Genomic DNA, 8,273 nt, shown 5'->3' on the forward strand with positions numbered 1-8,273 from the left:
TTGTGTTTTAAGGTTGTAACCTGCCCTGTGAGCTTAGGGTGAAGTGGGGGCGTAATTAATAACAATCACAAAAACCTGGGAGGAATACTCCATCTGGCTAAGCTTTTTTGTCCAGCTGTTTGCTTTCTTATGAGACAGTTGCTAGAAAGCAAGAGCAAAATTCTGTCCCTGCTTCCCTTCCCTCAGCAATCTTCCCCTACTTAGGTGTATAAACAGCCACTGAATTTGGCGCTTTGCTCACAGACTTGCTGCCTAAACCACTGATCTTCACTCCCTGCTTGTAATAAATGGATTGGCCCAACTTATTCACCATGAGCAGAAGATGCAGCTTAGAACCGGCTAGACAGCTCTGTGCCTTCCAGAGACTCTATGTCAGGCATCCCCAAACTTCGGCCCTCCAGATGTTTTGGACTACAATTCCCATCATCCCTGACCACTGGTCCTGTTAGCTAGGGATCAGTTTGGGGATGCCTGCTCTATGTCATGGCTTTTTTCCCTCATCTGGAACTCACTGGAACTCATTTCCAGCACCATCTAAGAGAACAAGGGAGGCGGTCAGGGTGAGTGCCAACACCTCTTTCCCCAGAAAAATAGTACTCCTCTATGTTCATACTTCCTAAAAAAACAGGCTTCCCCCATTTGTGTCCTACGAAGCTAAATGTAACCCACTAGCCGTGCCTACCACAGTGCCTGGCCACCCGCTCCTTGCTACTTCTCACCGCTTGATGTGCACTTTGGTACCTCAACAAAAGCAATTTAGGTCCTTTAAATGAGGCACATGCATAGATTCCATAAACAATTTCTGCCAGTTTCACATGAGTGTGTGATTCACACATGTGAAAAGGGAGGAAAGGCATCTTTCCTTCTCCATCTACCCCCCTCACAAATGGCAAAGCTCCCTCAAAGAGGGCATGTGTTGTGGTGAGACCTGGCTACCAAACCCTTGTGTTGTGGGTGGGTACGATTGGATAGCCACAACACTTGATTGGTAGGTCCCTTGATGCTGGGTTTAATCTGACCAATGGGACGCTAGCCAAATGGATCAAGGGACCTATATATGTCAATGCACGTGACCCTGAGCTTTCTCTTTTGGTCAGTGCATCGGAACACCCGCCCACCTCTCCCTATATTTAGGGCTTGCACACTTGACCTTGCTATGCCGTCGTGTGTCGTCTGTTGTTGGGACTGGGGCACGGCAGGAATTTTCCCCACTTGGCTGATGCCGTTTGGGTTTCGCCTGCTGCACAGCAAATCGTCACAACTTGTAAGGTTGCGGATAGGCTCTGGTTACAGGTAGGTAGCCGTGTTGGTCTGGATCAAAGTAAAATAAAAAAAAATTCCTTCAGTAGCACCTTAAAGACCAACTAAGTTTTTATTTTGGTATGAGCTTTCGTGTGCATGCACACTTCTTCAGATACTTCTTCTTCTACATGCGTAGAAGCGACTTCCGGTGCCGCGCTACCCATGTCTGGGCACTGGAAATTGGGCGGCGCCAGCACCCAAAATGGAGCCTCCTTGGCAGGTAGGAAATCCGGGGGATTTGCGGGATTTTTTCCAATCTGGGCTGCCAGTGGGAAACAGTTTAAAATACAGGGGTTTCCCGCAAAAAACGGGAGACTTGGCAGCTATGCTCTGGATAAATGGTGCAGAGGGGTGTGTGAGGGTGTGTAGACACTAGCCTCTTGTACCACTGGTACAATGTGGGTGACAGTAGCAGAGCAGTGTGGTGATGTGGCAATTGGCAGCCGTGGGCCTTGGCTCTCACCCATACTTCCCACTGTGACCCTGTCTCCTGACCTGTACCAGATTTTCCCTCACTCCATCAAATCACAAAATTGCAATCCCATTTGTGTGAGATCTCATTTCGGCTCTTCTTCTTGTCTCTGTTTTCCTCCCTGATGGATGTGGTGTCAGCAGGATGCTCTTTGTATCTAACCATGGAAAGAATCATCAGGGAAAACTGTAAGAAGCCATGTCTGTGTGAGAGAAATATTGATGAACAGGACGTTGTGGGGTGGAGTGCTAATTAAACAGAAGTTATGTCATCTGCTAGCTGTCAGGATCTAATTGAATTAGAATTGAAGAGGTGAGATTAAAAGGCAGATAATACGAAAGCAGCATGGCTTGGAGAGTGAGAGAGAGAGAGCTTACAAAATCCTATTTCTAAGTTTCTTCTTTGGAATAGGAGAGTGAATGCCCTCTCACTTGACAGGTTCATTCTAAAAGCCCTGTAAGATGTGCAGCAAGGGAAGAGGCTTGTGAAGGAAAACCAGGCCCTATAATAATTTGGCACGCAGATGCATACTGACGTAGGGATGGAGGAGAAATTCAATTCAGTTTGCATTTCAAGGTGAACCTAGCTAATCTGCACTTTCAGAAACAAAACACAGCCATCATCTAAATTTGGAACACAGTTACCCAGCCAAGTAATGTGTGCAAAACTACATAACTTGATGTAAAGGGTGCATAAAAATGCATATATTTGTGAAAATGTTTGGTTTTGGTAAAAGGGAAATAGCAGTGGTATAATAAAAGGAAAAATTCCCTGGGTGCCTAGATCCAGGTTTTGGGTGAGTATTCTTTGGTGAGACAGCCTCAGTAGAGATTTTAAATCACAAAACATGCAGCAATATAAAACATGGAAATATAGGCTGTTAGACCTTTAAAACATCCCCTTCTAAGTTGCTTTCAAAAATTCCCACTTCCCTTAGCATAGAAACATAAATGGTTTACTTACAAATTATTCAAAGGTCAAATGAATATGCTTTTCCATACAGCAGCAAAAAAAGACAAGCAGTTTAACTTAGTTTCAAAATGGTAAATGTTTCTAAATTCGATGGCTTGCTAAAGCCACACAGTCTAAGCTTGGTGCATCCAACTAGACATCCTTACTGGTTCACATGGTGGAAAAACATAGAACAAAGTGTTTGGTAACCATTTCTCCCAAGGTGAGAGGGTGTGACCTAAATAAGCCTAGCAGGGCATCTTACTGTATGGTCTTAACCTCTTCATGCATGAATTAGAGTTAAGCATGTTGGCTATATGAGACTGAATACATCCCACAAAAATAACATTTTAAAAAACTCATCAGATTATGGAAGACTGCTTTTCAAAAGTGTGTAGATTAGGCAAAATTGCATATAAGCATGTGTATATTAGGGAAAAAATCATGATGGTGAATTTCCAGAAGGACTTTAAAACAAGCAAACAAACAGTCTCAATGTGGAGAATTGAACTTAAGAATGAAAAAAATGAGGAATCATAGAATTGTAGAGTTGGAAGAGACCACAAGAGCCATCCAGTCCAACCCCCTACCAAGCAGGAAACACCATCAAAGCATTCTTGACATTTTTTGCGGGAAACTGGCAAGTACATTGTCAGAGCCGGCCCAAGGTGTTTTTGCTATCTGAGGCAAATCAGCATACAACACATACACCGGTCGTGGTTGGTCAAGTTATTTTGAGAGCTGAGGCAGAAAACCACAAAACAGTCTCTCCCTCTCCTGGCAATAATAAAAATAATAATAATGGGGTGGTGGTGGTGGTGGTGGACCTAACTAAATAGCTAACAAGTTGCTACTGTTCCATGACAAACCAAAACCAGCTGCCTGTGGCACCTTCCTCATTCTGCCTAACAGCAGGCTATCTGCCTGAGTGTGCTCAGGAATGCTCACTCGCAGCGCATGAGATGAGGCACCATTGCTGCGCCATCCTCCTGGCTGCAGCAGCAGCATTTCTGCTCACTGGAAAGAGGTGGGGCAGAGTGGAAGGAAAGGAGGGGGGAAGCACAAGGGAGGGTGAGGGGCATAGCTGCCAAGTTTTCCCTTTTCTCACGAGGAAGCCTATTCAGCATAATGGAAAATCCCTTAAAAAAAGGGATAACTTGGCAGCTATGGTGAGGGGGGGCACTTCTTCCACCAACCCAGTAGCAGACCGGAAGTAGCACTGCCGCCATTTTGGAACTGGGTGGAGCATGCTCAGAAGCGACTTTTGATGCTGCTCTGCCCTGTTCCAAAATGGCCGCCGCACCAGAAGTCGCGCTGCAGCCATTTTGGAACTGGGCAAAGCAGCATCAAAAGTCATCAAAACTCATATTGCAATACCAATGCAATACCACCACTCTGCCCTGTCCTATCCTGGCCCCTCCAAGCAGCAGTGCCTCTGCAGCTGAGCTGGCAGCACAGCAGTGGTTCCCATTTCACATGCTGCCCCTGAGAATGCCAGACCTGCTGCTTTAGGAGGATGGAATATTGTCCAAGGGGACACTAGATCAGAGAAGGGGAATCTGTATCCCTCCTGTTCTTGTTGTTGAACTCCAACTCCCATCAGCCCCAACAAGCATGGCCTATGTTCAGGGACAATGGGAACTGTAGTCCAGCAACAACTGGAGGGCTGCTGGTTCCTCATCACTTCACTAGAGGAAGCATGTTTACAACAGGCATGTGTGACACCAATCATACTTAAAGCACATCAAGCAGCAAATTTAAGAAGCGCACTTCAGCCAGAAGGTCCCATGCGAGCCCCATTGAAATGAGCACAGGTTGCTCTGCAAAAACACTATTGTGGTCCTGGCACAACACCTGTGGGGCACGCAAAGCAGAACTTCTAGGTGGATTTTTGCTTGTCATAAGCTGGTGGTCATAATCTGCACAGGTCCAGGTGACTGCCAGCGGAATAATAGTATTTGCTGTGTGTTTATAGCATCTCACACACACAACATGAATCCAGCTTTTCAATGGCACCATGTTCAGCAGATACGGGCGCTTGGCCCTCATTCTGTCCATGTGGAAGTGTGCCTAGTTTTCTTTTGGAACATCTTCATAAAGGTTTATTTTGCTTTATAATTAACTTATGAGCTGATGAATGGGTTCTAATATGCAACATGTTTAATTTCGGTTTGACCTGATTTATAGTGTGATACCAAACCACAGGTGAAGGTTTTAATTAAGTAGGTGGCGACTCTGATTCAGCACATGAAGTGAAACTGAAGCGGTGATAAATTTGATTTGGAAGGCGATGCATCATTTTGAGTACAAAATGTATTAAATTTATTGTGCAATGTATTTGTTGCACTGCATGATGTATAGCTTATACAAATGCGCTACATTTTTTATTTTTGTCACTCCTGTAGGATTTTTTAAGGTTTACTAAGTCGCTATCCCATGAAACAAAGTTTTCTGCTACTGCCTTTTAAACTTTGCAAAATTGAAAAGAGATCCAAAGCAATCCTGGCCAGTAATAAAATTTAGCATTTATACAGCTCGATTGTTCAAAGCACTTCAGATATATAGTATCATTAAGTGTCCATATCAAAAGAAGTAATAGTACCACTCTATTCTACCTTGGTCAGACCCCACCTGGAGTACTTTGTCTAGTTCTTGGCATCACAGGGTATCGAGAAGCTGGAACATGTACAGAGGAGGGCAACCAAGATGATAGATGTGAAAATAAAAGTCTTATGAGGAACAGTTGAGGGAGTTGAATATGTTTACCCTGGAGAAGAGAAGACTGAAAGATGATATGATAACCATCTTCATGAACGGCTGTCATAAAGAAGTGGGAGCAAACTTGTTTCCTGCTACTCCAGAGGGTAGAACCAGAACCAATGGATTCAAATTCAAGAAAGAAAATTCCGACTAAACATTAGGAATAACCTTCTGATGGTAAAAGCTGTTTGACAGTGGAATGGACTACCTTGGAAAGTGGTAGACTCTCCCTCATTGGAAGTTTTTAAACAGGGTTTGGATGGCTATCTATCAAATATTTTTCAGCTGTGATTCCTGAATGCAAGCTTATGCAATAGCAGAATGTTCAGATTTGACAGAACAGGCAAACCTGTTCTATATTGAGAAAAATTCCTTCTTTCTCAATGTCTCAACCATGTTATCTTTAAAATGAAAGGAAGGAAAATAACAATGAACCCAATCCTTAGCAAAGCAAAATGTTTGTTCCAGTACTTTTTTAAAAGGAAACAACAGCAACAAGGATTTGGTCTCCAAAGGAAAATTGAAATATGAAACATATGGCCCTAAATTAATGAGTAGCAATTCCTTCACCTCAGGATCAATGAAGCAGAATAATTTCTGACCACTAATAACAGCTTAATAAAATGAATGGCTTCAGCCTTGTCATGAATTACTTTAAAGCAGGGGATTGAGGAATGGCAATATAAACAACCATTGATTCCCTCCTCTGCTTTAGAACATACAGTATCTCAAATAAAATATGACTCCAGTCCATCTGTAATTGATACCAGGCGCAGCTGCGCATCACTGAGAGTACTGGTGTGATGGGAAAGCATAATGGAACCTTTGCGATTCTGGAGGAGATTCAAGGAATGAAAGAGGCACAGTGCAGAAATGATGAAGACTCATATAGCTGATGCTTGGGATCGTCCAAATCTAACATGATCTCATTAATAACCCATTAGCCCAGGCCAGCTAGTTCAGCTCCATTAATTGAAATAATGTGATTAATGGCATTAAAGGAGACTGGGCAGACTTAGGGATATAAATGGCATCTGTACTGCCACTAGGGATGAAATTCTTAGCAGATGTTTAACTGTGAACTGATCCAATAGGCAAAATAACAGAAATAAGGGGCTTGCTTTGCATAGGCTGCAATCCTGTGTGCGTTTACTTGGGAGTAAGCCCCATTTGACACAAAGGGACTTACTTCTAGGGTTGTGGTTATTTGTTGTTTAGAAAGGAATCCAGTCAAATTTGGTAGTGAGTAGTGAGTAGAATAGCCACTTGTTTCCTATTCTACATATGTCATATTTGAGCATATTTGAGCAAACATATGTCCAAAAACAGAAAACATTTCATGGACGCACTTGTTCATTGTTTCATTCCCTTTGTAGGGAGATGGCAAAAAAGGCCATGTTGCAAAATCAGGATTTTGCCAGGTGATGAAGCCAACAGAGCACTACCTTGCTGCGCTCTCAGAAGTGGCCTGCATGCCACTCAAATGCAGTTCATGTATTTGCAGGGGTGGGCGCCTTTGCCTCTATCCACTGCTTGGGACACACTAATCCATTATTGCCTTGCACATTAGGGCTCAACAGTTTTATACAGTGGCAAGTGGCCAGCATCTTGAAACTGGTCTCAATCATGTTAAGGGTGCAATCCTAAGCACACTTGCTAGTGAGTAGCCCCAGTGGGTCTTATGAGAAAGCAACTACCGGTACTGTATAGGAACATAGGAAGCTGCCTTATGCCAAGTCAGACCATTAGTCCACCTAGCTTGGCATTGTCTACAACCAGCAGCTGTTACTGGTTCTCAGACAGGATTCTCTTCTTGTGGAACGCCCTCCCAGCAGATGTCAAGACAACAAGCAATTATTTTACTTTTAGAAGACAACTGAAGGCAGCCCTGTTTAGGGAAGTTTTTAATGTCTGATGCTGTACTGTTTTTAATATTCGGTTGGAAGCCGCCCAGAGTGGCTGGGGAAGCCCAGCCAGATGGGTGGGGTATAAATAATAAATTATTATTATTATTATTATTATTATTATTATTATTATTATTATTATTATTATTCCAGTCCTACCTGGAGATGTCAGGGATTGAATCTGGGACCATCTAGTGGCTAAGCAGATGCCCTTTTACTGAGCTATGATTGCACTGCAAGTCTATATTCCCAGCTGTTTTCTGAAGCAGAAGGAGCCTGTTATGAACTGGCAGGACAATGGGGAGGAGGAAGAGGATCCTGGCAAGGGTTGAAGATAGAACTGGGTCACACCAGGACAAGCTGGGGGTGGGGAAGGAGAGGTTGGTGTAGGAGGTACTCATGGGGTGACAGAAAATGACAAGGGGATGGGGGTCAGTGCTGCACAGGAACCAGAGCAGCAGGACCCATCACCAGAGCCAGAGGGGCCCCTGCCTCCATAAACACGGCGGATTCTGAGGTGTAGGGAGCAGCAGGAGTGGCGCTCTAGGAAGCTGAGGCAGGCAAGGGCCCATAACCCAGCTCCTTAGCTGGCCAGGTGGGGCTCGCTAGCTCTGGAGGAGGTGGAGGAGGATTGGAACAGGTGAGGGTCACCTGCCTCATCAAGCCCAGATGCTGCAATCAGCATCAGCGCTGAGGTGCTGTGTCTGCTCAACTGCCCATGTTGGTGGACTGCAGCTTGGATGCTCCAGGATCTCTGAGGGGCTTTGGACACTCGACATGTGGATTGAGCCAGGACTGTGGACTTGGCGTACTGACTTGCCGCCACAAGGTAGACTAGGGTTTCAGGACATAGCTTTGGGTCTAAGTAAAAGTAACTACTGTGT

This window comes from Zootoca vivipara, chromosome 1 (assembly GCF_963506605.1).
Source record: "Zootoca vivipara chromosome 1, rZooViv1.1, whole genome shotgun sequence".
Classification (NCBI taxonomy): domain Eukaryota; kingdom Metazoa; phylum Chordata; class Lepidosauria; order Squamata; family Lacertidae; genus Zootoca; species Zootoca vivipara.